At 42.7% G+C, this 22,908-nt stretch overlaps 2 non-coding genes across 2 annotated transcripts; both read left to right on the top strand.

The window, feature by feature from the left end:
* Window positions 1-15,075: 15,075 nt before the first annotated feature.
* TRNAK-UUU lies at window positions 15,076-15,148 on the top strand. Its single transcript has one exon. It is a non-coding gene; the product is annotated as a tRNA-Lys (tRNA).
* Window positions 15,149-17,198: 2,050 nt separating this feature from the next.
* On the top strand, window positions 17,199-17,271 carry TRNAK-UUU. The gene has a single exon. It is a non-coding gene; the product is annotated as a tRNA-Lys (tRNA).
* The last annotated feature ends 5,637 nt before the right edge of the window (window positions 17,272-22,908 follow it).

Below are 22,908 nucleotides of genomic sequence, written 5' to 3' on the forward strand. Positions count from 1 at the left end.
GACCAGGAAGCCAATAACCAGGACAAGACTCCAGGACTCCAAATGATTATCAAAAATGGGATGGAGTTCATGCTACACACAGTCAGAAGTAAGGACCCCTGAGTTCAATGGAAGTCAATGCATATAGGTTTGTAATGATAACTTTTAATAGTAAGAGGTATAGGGGTGAATCCTAAAAATCACTATTTCAATAAAACAGAAAATCTTCAAAGCTGTCAATAAAACAATTATAACTCAAAAAAGTTCCTTTCAAAGTTGAGATCAGGAGGTTAAAAATCACAGGCGTGATCAGTAATGCAGAAGAACAAAAGAATATATTTCACAAAGCTGAAATGACTGTGCTAAACTTCAGCAAGTTGAAGAGATTGTTCTTTAAACTGGTTAAATGTGAATCCATGAAGATTTAAAATACCTTAAAATACCTTTAAAGGTCTAGAAAAATAAGTTCTTTTGGGAGAAAATAGACATTAAAGTGGCTGGTGGCAGGCTTCTCTGAGTAGGAGGTTCCACAAAGGGGGATGCAGCCCTCCATTTTGGCACCTCCATTTGGGGGAGTTCTCAAAGGGCCTGCACAGATGGATTCAGGGCATCGCTAAGGACATATGAGAAAAAGCAATAATTTAGAACTGGCCACCCAGTGCAATTCCAACAGATATCATGGTGTTCAGGAACCTCCCCCAGTGTCCATGGAACTTTCCTTCTAGAAGATGTTTTAACATTTAAAAATACCTTACAGAGCACTAGGGCTTCTCCTTCCCATTTCTGAAACTGACACTGAGCAATTGTACAGTGAGCAAGAGGAGAAGGAAAGAACACCTTCCTTACCCCACCCAGTTTTCTTCCACACCGATGTTTCTCCTTTGCTCTCTTCCACTCCACTTCCAGCCTCCACCCTGCTCTTTCTCTCCATCCAACCTCTTTCATCACTATTTCTCTTCTTCCCCATCTCTAAGAAGCCATGCTAGAGCAGAGTAGGTCCATCTAAAACAACTTTCTGTGCATCAGTAGCAAAATGGCTGTCCATGGGATCTTGCAAGCAGGATATGAGGACCAGGAACTGGTATATGCAGGCTACACCAGAGGTAGCACACAGCCATCAAGACTGGGAGCCACTAATAGCCTTTTCTTTCCTGAATTTGCCCAATCCCCTTTTAAAGCCACACAAATTGCTGGCCACCACATCATCTTGCGGGAGTGAATTCCATAATTTAACTATGTGTTGTGTTTTTCTGTCCTGAATCTGCCACCAGTCAGCATCATGGTATGATTCCAGGTTCTCACAGTATTGAAGAGGGAGAGAAATGTCTCCCTCTCCACTTCTTCCACCCCATGCATAATTTTGAAGATCTGCTCTTTTTCTCTTACCCCTATATCTTTCTGTTTCTCTCCTCTTCCAATTTCTTGCAATTTCTCTCCCACACACACACAAACACTTCTTTTGACAAGCCATGCCCTGATAGCATCTCTGATATAACTAGCCGCATCCTTCATAGGAGCCATTCTGTGGTGGAGACCCCAGCATTTCTAAAATTCCTACATTTGCTCAAAAGTCAAAAAGGGTTGGGGACCCCTGCTTTGGATGCCCAAATGCTATACAAAAAATTACAAATCAACACCAGAAGGTTGCATTTGGCCTGGAAATAAAGATGACCACATGTCTTACTCTGAAGAAGAAAGACAGTCCTCATTTTGAATGCATCCTCTGTTTTAAAAATGGTCTGTTCATGGACCAATTTAAAGAGAAGAATCCAATGAAACAGAGCAGGTACTAACCATTGCCCTTTAGCACTTAGCAACTGACAGCAGACTCAGCAAGTTCACCAGTCTTCCTCAGTATATATAAACATTTTGCATATCCAGACTAATTATTTCCAAATCGATCTCTCTGTTATGCATTAGTATATTTGCATTTTATGCCTTTCACCTTTTTGGTAATGCTTATGTTGCTACTCTCCCAGAAATGAATTTACAAATGCTCACGTGGAAGCAAGAGTGAATCTCTCTGAATCCAGCCCATGTACTGATTGTGAAGATACAGTCTACAATCTGGGAGTGCAGGTCCTATCACTGCAAAACCATTGTAGCTCTCGGTCTGTGCAAACAGCCCTGTGCCCCAGTTGCATATGGAACTCTTGTTATGCTGTTTGGACATTCCGCTCCACCAGCTTCCAAACAGATGTAATGTCTGCCTGGTAGGAAAGCTGTTATCAAGATGTATTAACTTCCTATGACTGTCTTGTTAAACATTCTACATAAGTGCAACACAGGTATTACAGAGTCTTTTGATCTACCATGAACTAGACATGATTTTCTAGTAAAGCCATATGGACATATCCAATGAATTAAAGTAGCAGAACAGTGTTCAGGATTATAGTCATGAAAGTTTAAGATTATCTCTGAGAAATACCTGATCATGTTTTTTATATGAGCTTATTACTGCTTTTCTAGAGAATCTTTTCTTAACTTTCCACAGGAACGTTTAGCATGCTGCTGGCATGCACTGTGAGAAGAAGAATCAAATTAGTGAACCAGGGTGAGCAGACAACAATTGTTTTTCAAGTTACATAATTGAAAAACCAACAACTGATTTGGCTGGCTTGAAAGCCTTGAAGATGAAAAGAGTTCATCCCTGGAGCACATCAAGCCTTGATTTCCAGCATGAGAAACAAATCCTTTTGATGATGGCAAAGTGTATAATCGGACAGAATGACCCCAAGTTAGGAACCCCAGTGGTATCAGGCATGACAGCTCTGTACTGAATAATGTTTATCTTTAGAAAATTATGGGAACTAGAAATGTTGGAAATATCCACAGTGGATTCAGGTGAGTGCCAATTCTATGAATCTGATTCTACAATGGACCAGTTTTTCCCAACCTGCACAGATTCTGCAGACCTGCGAGCCAGTAATTTTCTTTCCATAATTGTATACAAATTATTCTATAGAAAAGTACAAAAAAATTAAAGAACACAGACCCAAATTTGCATTTCCCGACTACCATCATAGACTAAAGCATGGAAATAAGCATTGGTGGGATTTGCACACTTTTGGAAGAGAGAATTTGCACGCATCCAAATTTGGGTGAATGCATACAAATACATCTGCATTAATCCAATTCAGGCAATGAACTGATGATGGAACAACACAGGCCTGACAATCCAACAAATGCAGGTGGAATGGATTCAATGAATTCTGGAAAGCCCTAACTAGGACCACACTTTTAAGTCTGTTTTACAATGTCAAAGCATATTCCATCTCTAGTTAGATGAGAAATGAGAAGTGTGCAAATACTAGTGTACAGATGGTCCTTAACCTGATGTAGCCACTGGGATTGAAGTGGGACATAACAAGAAAAGTGGCAACAACAAACCTTTAAGGCTGCAAATGGTCATACATCAAAAATAAGGTCAAAAGGTGATTCATACTTCATCACACACACTACTATATCTATGGAGCAAACTTCCATTTTCTACTGATCTAATTGCCATGGCTTCACCTGTAAGACTTGTTCAGTAAGAATGCTGAGAAGTCATTGCTACAGGTCCTGGCCAAGCCATCCACTCCCATGGCTAACTGCTGCGCTGAAGGAAGACAATGACAGCTTAACCAAGCAAGGTCCAATCCTACCGTCCTTGTGGCAGATGTTCATGAGCTTCTGGACTCCATCATGTCCAGTGACTGGAAGAATTTAGCAAACCGGGTATTTCAAGCCAAGGTTCCTCCTTCAAAATATCACCAACCACAAAGCATTTTCCTTGCAAGTTTTCTTTATTGCTCCCAAGTGCAAATCAGCCAGAATGGATCTCCGATCATGCACAGAGCAGCTTCATAGCATCATAGAATCACTGAATAGTAGAGTTGGAAGGTGCCAAGGGGCTGCATCAGGTGCAGCCCCTTGCTGTTGTAGGTCACCAATTTATACCATCCCACCCAGATGACTGTTTGTTGAAGCTACTATTGTCGGTACCTCCAGGAACTCTCCTTATGAACATGCCTGACCCATCCCTTCAGGAGAGCCTCTCTGAAGGTGAGCATGGCTCCTTTCCACACACTGCTCATTCAGTTAGGACTCCTGTCTCTGCCAATGCCTCACTACTGGCTTGATGGGGAGAGGGGGGTCTGCACCTGAGAATGTCTCATCCTAAGAGACCCCTCCCACTGGCTGTACATCTTGATCATTCCCAGGAACTTCCAGGCTCAGGAAGGCATCTGAGCTTGACACAGTCACTTCCTCCTCCTTCATCCCAGAATCTTGGTCCAGTCCATCCTCCACAATCTCACTGAAATATATTTCACTTTCTGATTCTGAATCATCTGGAATGCAGCCAGCAGTCCATGGGAATGACTGCCGACGACTCTCATCCTGTTTACTCCCAACGCTGGTTCTTGGTTTTGTTTTTTGCTCCCGATAAGAGCTCTGTAGTCAAGCCGATCCCTTCCTCCTCAAGAAGCAGAGCAAAAGGTGAACTTATTTTGTCCCTTTGTGTTATGCGCCATGGATACTCGCTTGTTTACTGAAATGTCAGAACAGCTTATTCCAATGAAGCAACATAACATAAATTGCTTCCTTTGGTGGAAAACACCAGAATTCCAAGCAATATAATATGCTATTTAAATTGAATATCGAGTGCCATTTTCTCTTATTCTGTTTCAACCTGGTTTCTTAAAGGTTTACTGCTTAGGAAAATTGTGGCATTTAGAAAACATATTGTCACATTTGCTAGATATATTGTCAAGGCTGCAATTCTGTGCATGTGTACTTGAGAGCAAGCTCCACTGAACTCAGTGGGGCTTACTTCCATGTAAACTTGCACATCACAGGATTGCACATCACAACTGCAATCCACTGCCCAGGGCATCTGAGTGGGGATGCTTAGGATTGTGCTACAAATGTTGCATCTATGAAATGTCTCTAACAGATATACAAAGAAACATGCCAAGTGCCATGAGTTGTACATCTACTTACAAGCACAATTACAACCTTTCAGTGTGCTTAGGCAATGAGTAGAGTTGCAGCAATGATTAACTTTTGGCCATAGACATAAGTATGGAGGGAAGGTTTCTCCTGGTTCGTTTTGAACCCCTACCCCATTCTGTACTTCCTTTGTGGAATAGCAGCTACCACCAATAGCAAACAACTGGGAAATCCCAAAGTGTAGCTTGCCCAGTAACAGGATTTAGAAGAATCACATTCCTTTTGCCTTTCATCTTATTTCATGTGTGCCACAAATGTGTGAACACACACAAACTCATTGTATTTAAGTGGTGTTTGCAACCATCAGAAAATAGTCTACCAAATCTAGATGAAGTACCACAAGACTCTTCATTGTTTTTGCTGTTAATAAAGTGCCCTTTAATTTATGTTCATGCGAAAGATGGAGTGAATTAAGTCGCTCTTCCATCCTAAAAGGTGGCTTGTTCAGTTTACATGAGTGCCAGCGCTCCTCTGTTTAGTGCTGTGTTTATGCAATTATCCAGCAATAGGAATTTTGTACACAGGCCTGATTACTGAAAGGGGAACCGTGCACAACATTTTCTCTTTTACAGTTTCAAATCCTGCCAAAGATGCACACATGGAAATCAGCTTCCATACCAAAATTACATAAATGGTCAGCAAAATTAAGAACCCACTGGATAAGCTTGACCTTTCTTAGCTTCAGATTCCATCTACAAAATGAGTTGCTGTGAAGATAAATGCAACAGAGGCTGTTTCTCAGGACCAAACTATGCTGGACATAATTTACGCGCCAACGATTTTCTTGTTCCCCCAAAAGAGGTGCAAGCAGTGCAACAGGACCCAAACAGTGGGTTCCACCAGGTAGGACCCACCTCTTGCACAACAGAGACTTAAAGCTTCCTGAAGAACACCTCCAAATGAGAAGAAATGCTCATTTCTCGGATGGGATGGATTAATGTACTCCCTTATCTGAGTTCTGCAGAGCTGTCCCATTTGGTTAATGAGTGTTTTTGTTTGTTTTAAGTTGTCCCAGAAGCACTAAATCAAAATTCCACAAGGGTGACTGCCCCTTGCAGTCAAGAAATGCTGGAGTGCAAAAGAATTGGCAGGAGATGTAATTAACATGTAATTTTTTTGTTATGCAAACAATAAATCTGGGAAAGGCAGAGCTGCTTACCTTCTTCCAGCCATGGGGGGAGGGAGGTATAGGAGAAGATAGTTAAATCTTCCCCCACCCCCAGACATATTCTGGAAAAATGACTGCCTCTCCAAAGCCGCTGTTTGCATTTCAGGGAAGTCCTGTTGGAATCATGCAAGCTTCCCCTGAAATGCAAATTCCAGTTTCAAGTGGGTGATATTGATGGGGTTATAGCAAGGATTGGGAGAGGGGGTGGGGTGGGGAGGGGAGGAGGAGAGAGATGTTCCTTCCCTCCGGAGCTAGAAGGCTGCCCAATTATCCCCGAGGCAGCTGCTTTTTCCATAAGAAACATATGCATACTAATTGCATTCACATAATTAACACCACACCTAGTTTAGCCCTCAGTGTGGCTAGCAAATAGGCTAGTGTTCCAGGTTTAAAAAAACAAGCACTTGAAGTGCCAAAAATAAAAAAATAAATGAAATAAAATGAAACCAGAGGGCTTCAAAGACGGCAAAATGTGACAAAGGCAATGCAAAAATTATCATATGAATAAAGAAAACGTTTGTACAGTTTGGGAATGCAGAGGAATCTTCTAGACCCAGATGCTGAAACTGCCAAATTTAGGTTGGCAAGACTGAAAGATATTTTAGGAACAACACCAAAGGAGTGAACTGCGTGTACAGCTATTTCCTGTTAATGTTATTGTACGTTTCTGCCTGAAATGCTAGGGGCTTGTATCAGGTGCTGGATTTTCATTTTATCGCTTGCTGTTGAGACGCACACTACCTAGGACTGGGTACACTGAGACCCATCAGAACAGTCCAAATCGGAACATGACATCAGTGCTGAAAGGTTGTTTGCCACCCTAGTGCTCAGGCACAGAGTTATTTGAAAAGTCAACCGCTTTCACATGGCTCTTTCATGCAGAGGTAGAGATGCATGAAATAACTATGGGCAAAAACAGACATTTCTTACCACTGTGTCTAGCAGCTACACCTGGTTTTCATTTTTACTTTAGAGTATACATGGGGTAAGGAACAAGCAATCCAGATCTTTCGAGCCCCACACCTTCTATGCTAGGATCCCACTCTGGTCACCCACTCTGCTAACACAGATTTAAAGCAATGTTTGTTTTGGCCTTCTTTATGATTTTCTACCATTGTTTTCCATTTGGGGACATGACACGATAAAGTTGTTTTTCACCCCATTGCAGGAAACCTGATGAAGGCTTGTTCAGATATTACTCACCACTGAAAAGAGTGACTGCATGGCTTCAATGCACACTCAAGATTAGCTGTGTTAACATGTTTCATATGTTGGCCTCGGGTTTGGGAAGCCCCCATTCCAATGCTGTCTAGCTATGAAGCTTGTTGGGAGATACAACAGTCCAGCCTACTTTACAAGGTTATTGTCTGGTTGAGATGATCTGCAGAGCTTCCAGGAGAGGACAGGCAAGAAAAAACACAATGCATAAAGCTGAGCTGCACCTAAGTTTTCAGTGGAATTTTTCCGTTCAAAATGAAGGGAAGTTTACACCACCTTATCCACTTCATTCTCGTCAACATTCTTGTTGTGGTACAGATTCCATGGAAAAAAAAATGTGATTCCAACAGGCTTAAAAACAGGGCTCATAATACTTGCCTCAAAATATCATCCGATAGCCTCTGGGAAGAGATAGCGCAATTATACTGAGCAATTTCCATTTATGAGGGAACACATTCCTGGTATTTATGCAAAACACATTTGTCACAGTTGTGGCACAGGCTAATGAATATAGCATAGTTGAAAACTGTGAGTTTGCCTCATACACAAATGCAGTTGTGGAAGAAATGGAAAGGGGACCTAGGAAGATAAATTGCCCTTTGAGTTTCCTTTGTTTTGGGTTTGTTTTTCAGCTCAGTTGGCCATGCAAAGAGTGGGAAGAGTTGAAATACTTCCAGAAAAGAAAACTCCTCCTGCCCCCTCTGGAGAGCAGAGGAGAGGAGATAGTGTTGTCCTCCCAGTCGAAGAAGTAGTGGGAGCAACAGTAACCCCATTCCAGCCACACAAAGTAAGTAGTGTGGACTTTCTCACAAGTTAGCTCCATTGAAGTCAATGTGATTTAGTTTTTTTATTAGCAAAAGGGCAACAGAGGCAATTGAAAGCTTACCACAATCTCTACCCTCCCCAAGGGGGAGGGGTACTTTGAGAGCAGATGGGACACTTTCTCTCCCCCATCCCCACAACTCCACAACCCACTGAAACCACTCCTCCTTGCTTCAGAGCTTTACTAGAACCTTAGGATACATGGATCCATATACTAGGAAAGAAAACCACAACATATAAAGAAGTCAGAGTACTGATAGAGAGTAAAGGTTGTAAGCCTAATCAAGATTATATGAATTTTTGGAGGGGACTTGGATATAACTAAAGTATATATTATTAATTGTTACAATATATTAATTAAAATGTTGATATTATTGGTTTCCTGGGTGGTGGGGGCACTGTATTATTTCCTTTTTATTCATTAGTTGGGCTTTTGTGTGTAATACTATTAATATTATGATGTTTGTATTTATGTATTTATGTAAAACATGTAAAGAAGTCATAATATAACACTTATAAAGAATTCTGGGATATATTGGCAGAAATCACTGAAAGGAGATGGGTTGGGGTGATGCTTCACTGGGACAGACATTACAACACCAATAAAATACCTAGGAGATTAGCATGGCAGCTATCACAATTCCCCCTGTTACTACGTGTCATTTTTTAATTTTACTTACTCGTCACTATGATTTGGCTTCTTGATTATGCAATATAGCCAGTCAGGTCTGGCTACATTTCAAGTCAAGTCAGAGTGAGGGCATTGCTTACTGTCCTCATTCTGGTCTCCTCTGGTTTAAAAGAAATAGAAGAACTGTGCAGAACAGAACCTTTCAGCATTGAGTTCTGTGATAGTAAGCCAAGAAAACACTTCACATCTCTTTGCAACACCTCCACACAAGCCCCATCACTGGAATCCTATTTCCAGACTCTGAACAGGGCAGCAAAGTTTGGCATGGGATTTCAGCTCAGCCTTGAAAAGAGCATCTCTGTATGCATCAAGCATAACAAGAGATGTGTTGAGCTCTTGTTAGTGTACGGATATTACCCACAAATGTTCTGATTCACATGGTAAGTCGCATGTTGTGAAATGCTACCAGACAGAATTTTTTGCAGCAACTCACATGTGGGATGACAGATGAAATAGCCCTTAGCAGAATGCCAAAGGGTGAGGTTGGCATCTTGTAGATGAGGATTTGCTGCTTTGGTTTAGTTGCTAAGAGACTGAGTGGTGAACCAGAAAATCCCTGGTTTGAATCTTAGATCCACCCCATCAACCTTACTGCCTAGTGATCTACAACTCCCAGCATCTATTGCTTTGGCCATGGTGGTTGGAGCTGATGAGAGTTGAAACCTAGATCATATGAAGAGCACCAGGTTAAGGATGGCTGCACTCGACATTCTCAAACATGCCGTCATTGTTGAGTCTCCATCTGCCAAATATTGTTTTACTTCACAGGAGGTCCTGTAAGGATCATAACTTGATAGTGTATGCGAACACTTAAAAGGGCCGCACAAATGGGAAGAGCTGCTATTTTGAATGTAAATTGCTCAGCTTTAGTCCCTTTCTGATGCCCTTTCTGATGAATGTTGCATTAACTCAAGTCTCTAAGCACGGAAAGGTCTGCAACTTTCCCTCCGGAATGGCATTGAGTACAAGCACCCTGATGGGATTTGAGAGCTTGCAGGAGAAGATCAAATGGCCTTGAAGATGAGAGGGAGAGGGTGTGTCTGCACACAGCTCCCCTGCCCAGTAAATCTGAAGAGAGATGCAGCCGTGAAGATAATTATAAAATATTTCTCCTCTCTAAAGATTAAACAGTAAATAATTACTCATCTCAAAACTCTAATTTTAAAGACGTGTGAAATACATATGTTCTGGCTTGCAGGATATTTTGAGCTTTGTCTCCTTCAGGATGCATGTATATTTTCACTGCATTTTGTGAGGATGTGTGCTGTGTTGGACAAAGAGAGGGCTTAACTTTGTCCAGCATCTCAGTTTTCCTTATCCTTTTGCTTGCTTTCCATTGAGGTGCTTTAGCAGAGGCCTTAGCCAAAGATAATGTTTCAAGGGGAAAAACCTCCTATCAGCAGGACAGATTTCACCCCTGTAACTGAAAAATAGCCAGAATAAATTAAACTGGGTGATGTTGGGCTAATACATATGAATTATGTATATGGGATGGACGGCAGGGCATTACAGGGAAATTACTCACTAAGCATTGGCTGACAGCATACATGATGGGAAAGCAAGCAAGCTGGGCTCTGTGATGAATTAATTTCCTGCATCTCTGCAGTTCTGCTCTCATTTTAAAAAAAATCCCCCTATCAAGGTAGCATGTGAGAAGACTGGCTAGACTAAGCTTTGAGCAAGGAAACTGCTAACATTCAATAAAAGTATCATGCAATGGTTTGATCTTACAAGCCCTTCTCTGGGCATAAGCAGCACAAACAATCTGGTGCAAATTTCCTAGCACTGGTGCACGGCAACAGCTCACAGAAGGCTAAAGTCCTGGAAGCAGCATCTGCTTCTAGTTCCAGGGATAAAGCACTCCCGTACCTTTGGTTTGCTTTTGCAAGGAGCTTGTGCCCTTTGCCACACTGGGTTTAGCAAAAGAATAATAGAGGAATAGGAGGGATGGACACAGAGGAGCCTGGGCAGCAATGTAAGGTGTAGAATTATGTTGTGAGCCGCCCCGAGGCTTCAGCAAGGGGCGGCATGGAAATGTTTTAATAAATAAATAAATAAATAAATGATGACAATGATTTCTTGATTTCTTGATCAAGAAAAAGCTTCATTACAAGAATTAAAAGATACTATTTAATAGTATTAAAAGAAGCCCCGGGTGGAGGTGGAAGCTATTTGGCAATCTGTTCCAAGGACTAGTTTTGCAACTTTCAGTCTTGTTTCTGGTATGGCCAGTCAGAAGTGAGAGCTGCCGTGCCTCCTCTGATGCCTTGAGATGACCATTGTGGAAGCGGATGTGCAAAAAGATGGATAAGGACATTTTGCTCCATCCCACAAAAGTAGATCCATGTAAGCCTCTTTTTGCAAAAACAGGCAAGAGCCTAGTGACAATCTACGATGAACAAATTCCTTGCAGCATAACTTTGTGCTCTGGCTTCTTAGTCACCTGCTCGTCACAAAAGTAGATGCTGCTCTATTGCTAATGCAAATAGTGCAGTGAGTTTTCCTGGAAATCTGGACACCCCAGCAAACCCTCCTGGTACCAGACTAGAGCTCGTTTATGCAAGCACGACATCATCAACAGTGCAGCACTGAACACCGTCCATTGAATGCATGCACTTTAGGTTCCTCGCAATGAAGTGCCTCCAGGCATTGCCCTGTGAAGACCTTGGCAGGGCTACCACCTTTCGTCCCATTGCTCATCTCTGCAAAAAAAGAAACTGAAATTAGAAGTGAGGCAGAGGCCCAGTTCCCGTGGTGGGAGGACCACCCTGCAGGGTCCTGGAAATTGCCTGAATAGCAGACTGAACAGCCTGGTCATCATTTCCCCTTGTGATTTTGTATTTTATTTTAATTAAAATAATGATTCATGAATACATGTAAATTAGCATGTGCAGGTATATTTATTTTATTGCAAATCCATGGCTGTCTTCTCTCTGGGTAGGTGCTGATGCAAATGATCACCCTAAGAGTACATGTAGCCAATTTGTATTTTTAGATGTAACAAATAGGGAAGCTGTCTCCTCTGCTGCCACACCATTCCTCTCCCCTGCCACAATTACCACCAGCCCAGTTACATGTCAATGGAATTTCATGCTCTGATCAATGAACCAGGTGCTTGCAGGAATGTCTTTCAGTGGCTAAAATGGTTTCATATATCACAATGTATGAAAAGCCTTCCCTGTTCCATCCATTCGTATGGTTACCCTCTTCACTTAGGAAGGCTAGCAGGCAAGCCCAATTAAACGCCCCTCCCCACCCAATCCTGGTTAGCTTGGCGCGTTGACAAGCTGTTGCTGATTAAGATGCATTCCCCTAAAATAAGACTTGACGTCACTGTCGAAATAGAAATACATTCAAGGACCCTTATTATGGGCATTTCAAACCTTGGTTAATGTGAGGGCACAAAGAGAAACGGGGATCTATATTTTTTTAAAAATTGAACACATTATTCAATTGATTTTGGAAGTGTGCTGATGAAGAAAATCACTTAACGCTTTGGCAGAGAGAAATCTCACACACATCTATAACTTCATTCTCTCAATGAGTCTTTCAGCAAAAAGAGTACATAGCTAGGGACTGGCAATTAAAAAGAAAAAGGGTTTTCATTCATTCTTGGCTTTCAGTTATTCTGAGTAATTGTCCGTCTTTATATTCACTTTTAACTCCTTCAGTGATATTCGTCAACTTCAGTGATACCCTCAACTTCTGTGTCACTAAAATGAGAAACATTACAGATAGGTCTGGCTACTTTGCCAACAAAGAGACCTTGAAGAGGAAACATTCAGTGTCATTTCTTTTTATCTTTTATCTTTTCAATTTATATCCTGCCTTTTTCCTACAGGGCTCAAGGCAGCTTACATCTCCTCTGCCATCTTATCCCCACAACAACAACCCTGTGAGGTAGGTTGGGCTGAGAGTCTGTGACTGGCCCAAAGTCACCCAGTTGGCTCCATGGTTGAGTGGGGACTAGAACCCAGATTGTCTGAGTCCCAGTCCCATGCTCTTAACCACTACACCACACTGGCTCTCCAAATGCCAGTTTACATTCTTCTTTTGAGAAGAAAAGCCGAGAATGACCAATTGCTGAGAAGTCGTCCCTAACCCTGCGTCTTGCCGATGTGTTGGACTACAACTCCTATAAGCCCCAGACAGTATCACCAGATAGTTGTCAAAACCCAGCTTCTGCAAAAGGAGTGGCTCACCCTTTATCACTTTCCTGAGCAACTAGTATCTTGGAAAATTATGCAAAAGTAGGAGAAATAACCTAGAGGATCTTGCCGCAAAGGCAAAGATCAGCTCTTCATCCTGTTTCCATGAGCTTTGGTTTCTCTTTTCAGCTTCACCTTTTGACAGCTGTCAAGAGAAAGCAAAGGAAATAGTCTCTTGTTGCTTTTTGGGGCTCAGTGTCCATCCTGGATGTCTGTTGCACTTTGTCTGGACATTGCCTAGGCAAGGCTTCCTATTTTGGGCCTGTGCAAGTGTGCACTTGTGCACATCTGACTACAAAAGACCTTTAACATATATGAAAAATTGCACTAAAAGGGATTAAGAAGGGGGGCGATGAACCAGTGATAATCCCTCCAGTGTGCCAGTTGGCACACTGAAGGACTTTTCACCAGCTGCCAGCTCAGAGATGCAAAAATAGCAAAAGGGGAAAGAAAGTTGCAGCAAGTACAAAATGACTTGCAATGATCTCCCCACTGAGACCTGCTTGGTTCCAGCACTGCCATCTTGTTGGCACAGATTAAGGCTGCTGCCTGCTCCCAGGCATTTAATGGCATAAGCTGATACATGTCTGCTGTTTTAACAGTCTAATTTTTATTGAAATGGTTTTAATTTAAACTGTGTTAAATGTGGCATGCTGGAATTGTATACTGGATCTTATTGTATTCTATTTTTACTATCATCCATCTACAACAATAATATGAATTGTTGTGACCTGCTCAGAAAGCTTCATTTATTGGGTGGTATAGAAAGGACATTCATCATTTTCATCACCACTAGCACCTGCACCATCAGTATCATGGCAGCAAAGATCAAGATTGGTCCTACCACAGAGTCTTCTGCAAGACCTGGGAGGACCAGGCGGGAAAGTGGGAGACAACCTGAACCATGTCCAATTGTCTCTTGAGTGCACCATAACTTGTTTCATGAACGACTCACCCTGTATAGCTTAGTCACAAGGTAGATTCTTGTTACATGCAAACCTACCCACTGACTTCCCTAAACTTTCTGATTAGCCATGTTCCTTCCTTCTAATTGCCAACTAAAAGTTTGGTTCTGAAGTGGTGAAAGACATATTGGGTGGACAAGAACCTGCAGAAACAGTCTTTCTTCATAGTTTCAGACAGCTGGTGTTACCCCAGGCCTTATCAGAGCACATGGAAGCATCTGGATTCATGGAAGTGATGGCTGCAGGGGCTTACAAACATGGGAACTTCTGCTTATACTGGGCCATCATTCCACAACTTGGCCACAGCTTTGTAAGCATGCCTGTCTGCACCTCAGACTCCAGGCAGAGAAAACTGCCTTCCCTCAAGTAAAGGCAAATCTGCCTGAGAACCAACCCCATCATTCCCTCTCCATGGGTTCCTGTTAAACCTCTTATTGCCAGTATCTGAACACAGAAGAATCCCACACTTGACCTTCTAGCAAGGGCAAGAGGCAGGCCTATAACTGTGTCCTTCTGTCAGGCTTGAATCAGACCCCTCAAATAGATGGCCTTCCATATGCTCAGAAAGCTTTGGCTATGGGGTAATATAGAAATGAAATTAATAATAGTAATGGTAAGCAAAATTATAATTTATCTGCATTTTAATTGATGTTGTTTACGGATTTTAGAGGTTTTTAGTTGTATAATAAATAATTTTTAATTTGATTTTGAGCAGCCTAGAGATGCTATGGCACAATAGGAGGCATACAAATGTTTTAAGTAAATAAATAATTGCAACAGCAATGTAGGACTGTTCTTTAACAGCCCTTCAAAAAGAGGATTATCCTCTGTAAAGTAGGAACGATGGGCACCCTACAGCAGTGCACTGACCGACAATCTCCGAGGAGCCCACTCGTACTCTTTGATGATGTTCCAAGGCTTTTGCTTGGCTTTTGCTTTTGGTGTCTCTTCCAACTTTCCTCCCTCAGCGGATGGGGAAGAATCCTCATTTGGCAACAGTGTAAAAGATGGACAAAAGTTCCACACAGAGCCTGGGTAGCTCAGCTGGTAGAGCATCAGACTTTTAATCTGAGGGTCCAGGGTTCAAATCCCTGTCCAGGCACCTTCCACACAGCCTCTCCTGCCCAGCAGGCATGTGTGAGGCTTGTGTCCCTGCATGTGAAAAACCACACATGCAGTCATTTTTAAATCAAAATGACATCAGCAGACGTAGTTGAGAATTCGTGGGATTTCTCCCTGTCCTTCTGTGCTGTAATCCTGAGTAAAATCCTTCTTCCACATTGATTCCCTTCCATACCAGCCCCGCCCCCAAAAAGGTACCCCTAAACACCAATTTCCAAAGAAGGATTTCCCTCAAGAATGTAGCAAGGCAGAGAAAGGTTACATTCTCCTTCTGAGTCCATTAATCCTTAGCCTCCCAGTCATGAAATTTGCAACTAGATGCAAAGAAGCATTTCATATTGCATGCAGTTCAGTCCTTATTTGGAGGAGTGAAGGACATTTTTTACATGCACAGAAGCATTTAACACCACATGCAGTTCAGACCTTACTTAGAACAGTGAAGGACATCCTTTTTTCTTTGCTGCAGAGGGAGGACGGAAACAGCTGGAGCCATCCTCCTCATCGGCTGGTCGTGAGCATGATGGAGATTTTACTTAGCTTTCCCCATTCTGTGCTGGGCAGGACTGGGAGAGGAGGGAGCGGTGAATGCCCTGGCCACTGTTGTGATCCTGTCCTTTTGAACACAGGCTCCTGTGGATGGACCTCTCCTCCTTCTCAGTTGGTAGAATGTCAGATTCTCAAGCTGATGGTTCAGGACACAAGTGCCTGCCTGGGTGGGCGAGGGGAGCCAGCCATCCTCCCCACTGGAGGACTCCAGGGGCTTCTTTGGGTTTTTGGAGAGAGGTGTGATTCCCCAGAAAGCTACTCTAGGCTTTCCTCTCACCAGCTCTTCTTCTCAGAAGCACCACACAATCATAAAAAGCCTTGGTGAACCCCCTTTGCATTGTTGCTGCCTGGCTTTTGCCTTTTGCAAACTTGTGGGTGATTCCTTCAATTTCCCTTCTTCTCTGGATGGAAGCAATTCCAGCTCTGTAGTGAGAGTGTTCCTGTACTGCCAGCAAGGAAGACCAAAGCTGCTTTTGTGCAGATCCTGAATAGCTCTGTTGGTAAAGAGTCATACTTTTAGTTTGAGGACCCAGGGTTCAATTCTATCTGTGCATCATCTGTGCATTTTGATATGAATTGCAGGCACTTGTGTAAAGTTTATTACTTTCTTGTTAACTGGAGAAAGGAAGGTCCTACTGTCCCCTTCACAGTGGAGGTGTGGGTAGCCAGTTATGCAGTGCAAAAGAAGAAAACAAAAAGAGGAAATGCATCATCCCCAAAGAGGTCACCAATTTGCATAACAGTAGCAGATGCCTATTTATATGTGTGCGTTCAAATTCAGAGGCAATAAATGCAAAGAAAAATTTTAGAGCATCTCACAGTAGCAGAGAAGACTCGCTGGGTGACCTGCAGGCAGGCCCAGTCTGCTGTCCAGGTGCTGAATGTGGATGGGCAAGTTCAAGGCTCTCCCGCTTTATGGCTCTTTGAGTGTAGACTGGGTACTTCTTTCAAAGAGGCGGCTGTCCTCTTTCAGCTCACCAGAGGCCACCCTTGGTCTGCATAGGAGTGACCACAGCTGCCATTCATAGGACAACATGCAATGGAGGTCTCTCTCGGCCTTTGCATGCAGTGACAGATTCCCTTCTTGCCCTCATTATGTCATTCTTCGAGAGTAAAACAGGAATTTTTCTGCAAGGTGCGTATGGACAGGCCTTTTTTCTTGTGCCTGAGCCCCTGCCCTTAGCAGGTGAAGGACAACCAGTTGCCTTTCTCAGCAAAGGCTTCTGGAGTCATTTTCCCCTCTTGGTAGCAAAGTTGCATGATCCCACAAAAACGGTCTTCACTCATGTTTCCTTTGTCAACTCTCCAGTCTAGGAAGCTCCACGCATCCCTCTTATCTGATGCTCCCTGCCAGGCTTTCACCTTTCATAAATGCTTGAGTGGCTTCTCCAACTTCCCCTCTTCCCTTAATGAGGAGGAATTCTAGCTCTGCACCGAGTGCTGTAATGTGCCAGATAGAAGGGTGAGGACCTGTTCTGTACGGAGCCTGGCTAGCTCAGTTGGTAGAGCATCAGACTTTTAATCTGAGGGTCCAGGGTTCAAGTCCCTGTTCAGGCATTTTCTATGCACTTGTCTGGCAGATGTGTATGTGAGTCTTAGCTCTTTATTCTTCTTTGCAGTAGTGAAATGCAACCACTGAATGTGGTGATGGGGGGAGATCAAACAGAAGGTTTTAGCCAGTCCCTCCTGGGATCAACAGATGCACAAAGGAGCTTTATCTAGGACGTCAGTGTACACCAACCCTTTTCACTGCTGTTGTATCATCCTTTCAGTGTGAAACTAGCTTCTCTCTCTGCCTTTATATTTCAGTCAACAGAGCGTCAGACTCTTAATTTAGGTTCAGCATTTAAGCCCCTGCTCAGATGGGTAAGGGAAATCCAGTTATCTTTCTTAACAGATAAGGTGACTTTTGTTTTATTTTACTTTTGTTCTTTCTCACCATCTTGGAAACTGTGCAGCCCTTGATGACCCCATTGACATCTTCTCAGTCTGATGAGCTAAGAATAAACTTCAAGGATAAGCGATTCTGGATTAGTGGCTTGAGTTGCCCCACATGACTTGTGTGTTCTTTACCTGTATGAAGCTGATGCTGTGCTACTCCTACATTGAAGCTTTGGGTCTTTTTGTGGCTGCAGAAAATCAGATGGCTATAAAACTAAAGAAGAGGGCTGGATTCATAAACAAAAAGATATAACTTGAGGAATTAACCTTTCCTTATCTTCTCCTTCCTTCTGAAGCACCCTGTCCCCCCCCCCCCCAACACACACGAGCACACACTGTCCAAATTTTGGAGGGCACATGAATCCCAAATCCACCAGTGCAAACATGAATGGAACATGGGAGCTACTGGGGCAGAGGAGTGGATAGGGAAATCCAGTTCCACAAGCAGTGAACTTCCTCTGGTGGAGCAGTGTCTCTGGATCCAACTCAGTGCGAGGAGTGTGCTTATATAGAAGCTTGGATGGGGGATATTGTACATTCCTAGCTGTGTTCCTGAGAGTGTGTGGCTCTCTCCAAGTCACCACAGTTTAATCAGATTACGGTCCGTCTCTTCTGCTGACCCATTCAGGGCCAGCATCCTTTCCCCAGTGGCGCTTTCACACTACTCCATTCCCTTTATGAGCTCAATTTTTATAACCATGTTCATATTAAAGCATTGCTTCTTAGGGACATATTCATTGCCTGCCATTTTCCATTTAACTGAGTATTAGTTTTTGTAGTTACCAATGTGCTGCCTGATTTGGATAAATGAAAGGCTTCATCTTTATGGCTTGGACTTGAGTGAGACACCATAAATTCATACCATGCACGTCAAAAGCCTACAGAAGGCAATTTCCGCCTCCTCCAGTTGCTCCTGTCCTCTCCCATAGAGAACCCTTTTCTAGGTATTTTGCAATATCTTTGAGGGGCCTTTGTGATGCCTTGCATCATCACATTGTGGCCACTTTCTTATAGTTGGCGCAAGAGCAACTGCTTTTCACACAGAAGACTCCAGGCTCAAGCCCAGCTTCTTCAGGGAGGGCTTAGGAAAGAATCCGGCCTGAATGGCCAGAGAGCTGCTGCTGCCCATCAGTGTCAGTGATACTGGACTTGCTGGACCCTGCTCTGACTCGGCTGCCTATGTTCCACTGCAGGAATACAATGGGTCTTATTAGGAGAAACATGATCATGAATCAGGGCATTGTTCTGCTTAAACATTTTAGAATTTAGTGACCATGCAGACTGTGAACACCAATAGGTAATGGAAGAAGGACTCCTTTTACATCTGGGATAACTTTTATTGCCCAATCCTGGGGTGGAGAAGCCCTGCCCCAGGGGCTGAGGCCAGATCTTGGCTGAACTCCACCTGATTCAGGGTGCTGGCTGGCTCTGTGCTCTCAGGCTGGGCCTGCTGTACCACAGTCACGCTCTGTCTGGGGCTGAAGGGCATCTTTCTGGATGCCTCACAGTGCAGTGCCTTCCTGGGGCCAGGCATTACATGGTGGGGCATAGACGAGGGTGACAACCTCCACTGCATTCCCCCACCCCATCCCGCCATCCCCTCTAGACACTGAGTAGATCAGTCCACCTAAAGGAAATGTAGGCTATACTTCAGGAGCAGAGCAGAGAGAGACAGAGACACACAGAGATGGTGGCCATAACTTTAGGAAAGGATCATTTTGTTAATTCATCATTCCTCATTCAGAAGAGGTTGTTTTTCTAGATAGGGAGAAGGATAATGTGAAGACTTAAGTCCTAGATTCAGCCTGACTAGAGCTGCTTAACTGGTTAACAGGCATAACTTGCAAGAAGCACACAGATTTCCTGTTGCAGTTTATAAAACTAGTCTACCTAACCAAGGAGGGCTTCTTTGAAGACCTGTTCCAGCTGTTTTATTGAGGGCTTGAAAAAGTGTTTACAGTAGAACAAAGCATGAGGTTTTAAACAACAACGTCAAAGTAATTTTAAGCTAGTCATTATAGCATCTCCCCACCCCACAAAATAGTGGCACAATATTTACCACTATGCTTGAGTTTATAACAAGATGCTGCAGGGTTAAACCTCTGTGAGGTTTTGCTTTCAAGTAACTTCTACATTAAAGGCCACTGAAGTAAATAAAAAGCTTTCAGAAAATACCTGCATCCTGTGAGACATCAAAGTCTCTCTCTGTATTTTGATTAGTTGAGCTCATGGCTGCCAGAAAGCTAATCTATCTAAACAACCAAAGACAGGAGTTTCCCTTTGGTTTCAAGTGTGAAAGACTCATTGGAAACAGAAAACTGGAAAAACTTTTTCACTGGTTCCCCTCCACCAACTCATTTTTACCTCTCCTACGCTACAATGCCACTGGCCCACCTTGCACTCTTCTGTGTTTATGGGTGGTCCAAGCACCCATGAATGTTAGGAGTGTCAAGCCATTCCCTGTCAAAATGTTTCCTTTATTAATATTCAATTTCATTTAAGGATGCAAGCAATTTTATAAGACTTGATCCAGTAACATTTCAACTTGTAATGAATCCCTGAAACTTACTCCATTCTAGTTGTGATCACAGAGTACTCACGGAGAATACTGTGCTGCCACATTCTCAGAATCTTATAGGACCATCTTCATCTGAATCCCACCTGTGTTTTCCCACTTTATCTTTCCACATATGTGCAAATCCATGAAGGAAAGAAAGAGGAAATAACTGAATAATACCTTTTGAATGTTAGTGCTAGTGTTTTTGCCTGGAAGCATCCATGGATGAATTTGAGACTCATGCTTCCATATCAGGGGTACTGAATTTTTTGCAGCCCAAAGGAAGTTTCCAATTTTGGAGATGGTCTCAGGAAAACCAAATCTGTGGTAGCTGGGGCAAAGGGGATGGAGCCAACTTGCCAAAAGTTCTAACTTTTTTTTGCTTGCAGCTCCTGCTACAAGAACTAAACTTAGGACAATCCTTTCAACATTTCAGAAGCCAACTAGTAAACAGTTGTTGGTTGGGGAAAATGGGTGGAGCTGTGGAAAGCATACACCACAGGGCTATAATGGAACCCTAGGCAAGCCGGATTGGGCCCAAGGCCTTCAGGTTCAGTATATCTGTACTAGATATTATTTGAAAAGCTCTTTAGTTTATTAGATTTCACTAAATGCAATTTTTAAAAGGGCATTGGTGTTCCCAAGAAACTAGGAAGTAAAGTAAAACAATTCTACAGAACATGAGACAAGAAAGAGCTGCAAATAGATGAAAAGGGTAAGCTTATGACCAAACATTCAAGCTGGCTATTGACTGCACATTAGATTTATATCCTGAAGGAGATCAGCATGGGAGCAAAGTTGCTTGCTCAGAAAATCAATAGGCTAATATCCTTTCTAGTTTTGCAGACTTTTTGTCCCCTCAGGATTGTGTTTTTTAATTTCACATGTGTGTGCTGCTAACTGAAAGCATTTGAAGCTTGGATACCGTTGTCTCTTCGGAATATTTCTCTCCTCTCACAGTGCAGTGACCTCTTTGAATTTATGGTCAAATCTGGTCATATTCATTAGAAGCTGATACGTAGAATGGGACCTGTTCAGGCGACAGCGTCTGAATCAGCAGGAGCTTGTCTTGCCATTCTCCAAACACCCAGACAGCACTGTGACAGTCAAGGGCAGATACGGAGTTCAAAACGAGCTCTGAGCAAGGGAAGGCAGTCACAGCCTACTGTCCAACCTATTGAGTAAATGTCTGCTTTTCCCTTTCAGCCACAATGATCTTTGTGTTGTCTGCCTTTCAAAGTGATGAAAGAACAAAGAGCGAACTTTAGTCACGAATGTTCCTTTTCTCCCACACAGTGCTGAAAAGCAGTTGACCTTCCATCAAGAGAATAAAATGGATAAAAACATCATATAAATTAGAAGTGCCCACATTTTCTCTCAATGAGCTGCTCCAGACAAAAGGAATAACTTTTCAATTCTCGTTATATTTAGCAAACACCATATATAGCTGCTGCTTCTCAGTCTATCCTACATTTGTATAGGACCACACTTACACATGCTTTAAACTCCAGGGAGATATGGCACAGGTGTGGTGAAGACATAACACTAAACTATGGCTTGTTTAACTTAACTCAGGTTTGTTTGTTTGTTTGTTTGTTTGAGACTAACCATGCTGATTATTGCTTGCTTTGGGCCAACAAAATGGGATCATGGCTTCTGCAGTTGTGGTTTGAAACACCACAAGGAGTTGCACAGCCACATCTGGCAACAGGTTTGATGAGGCCTTATGCAAGGTGCACTCTTTCCCCACTGGTGTTGCCCAGGGAAGTTCAACAGGAAGCAGCGGGCAATGGTTCCTTTCTTTTTTAAAAATACTACGGTAGGTGAATGAAAAGGAGGTGTCCTTTGAAACCCCGGGCCAAAGCATGCCTGAACATGCCAAATGCTGATACCAGACTATATGCAATAATCAGAAAAATCTGTGATACCAAATAAGGGATCTCCAGCTTTCCCTCCTCTCCCCTGGAATAATGTTTCAGTAATAAAAGTTGCTCTTCTAGGATGTTTAGCTAATGCTATTCTTTAGTGAAAACTGACAGGATAGGAAATTAAATCTGTCTTGTTTTCCTTTTTCTTGGTTTGGCTTATTGACTGCATACTTGTCTCTGTCTTGTAAATACATTGCTACTGGAGTCTTACAATTTTAAGAGTTTTAGGCTGCATTTTATTGCAATAGGGCTCCTTTATAGCTCTTGAGAGTATAACCTCTTTGCAATTGGGTGGTAAAGCCAAAAGGGGCATGTAAATATGAGAGGCAGAGTCTCATTACTGAAAGTTTGGATGAACCATGCAATTCTTATCTGTGCCTCATCCAAAAGAGATCCTGTTGAATTCAGCTGGGCTTACTTGCCTTGCATAAGGGTGGCATTGGAACACCTGGCAAGTTCTTGTTCCACCAGCAATATTCAGGAAGGAAAAGTATGCTGCCTTTACTTCCTATAGTGGAATATTTTTTTTCTGCTGAAGCATTATTCCAGGGAGAGGGAGAAAGACTGAAGATCCCTCACTTACTATCTTTTTTTAGATTATGTTGTATGATTAAAGGACTGCATGCAGCAGGGCTGAGAAGGACCTCTCCTTGACACCTTGGAAAAGCAGCCTTCATCACAGTAAACAAAGCTGGTCTCAGTGAGCATTTCAGATCCTTAAGTGCTTTGCTATCTGTGTAATTTATAATGATCTAGATTTGTGCTGGA

Source organism: Varanus komodoensis, unplaced genomic scaffold (genome assembly GCF_004798865.1).
Source record: "Varanus komodoensis strain SLA01 unplaced genomic scaffold, ASM479886v1 scaffold5, whole genome shotgun sequence".
Classification (NCBI taxonomy): domain Eukaryota; kingdom Metazoa; phylum Chordata; class Lepidosauria; order Squamata; family Varanidae; genus Varanus; species Varanus komodoensis.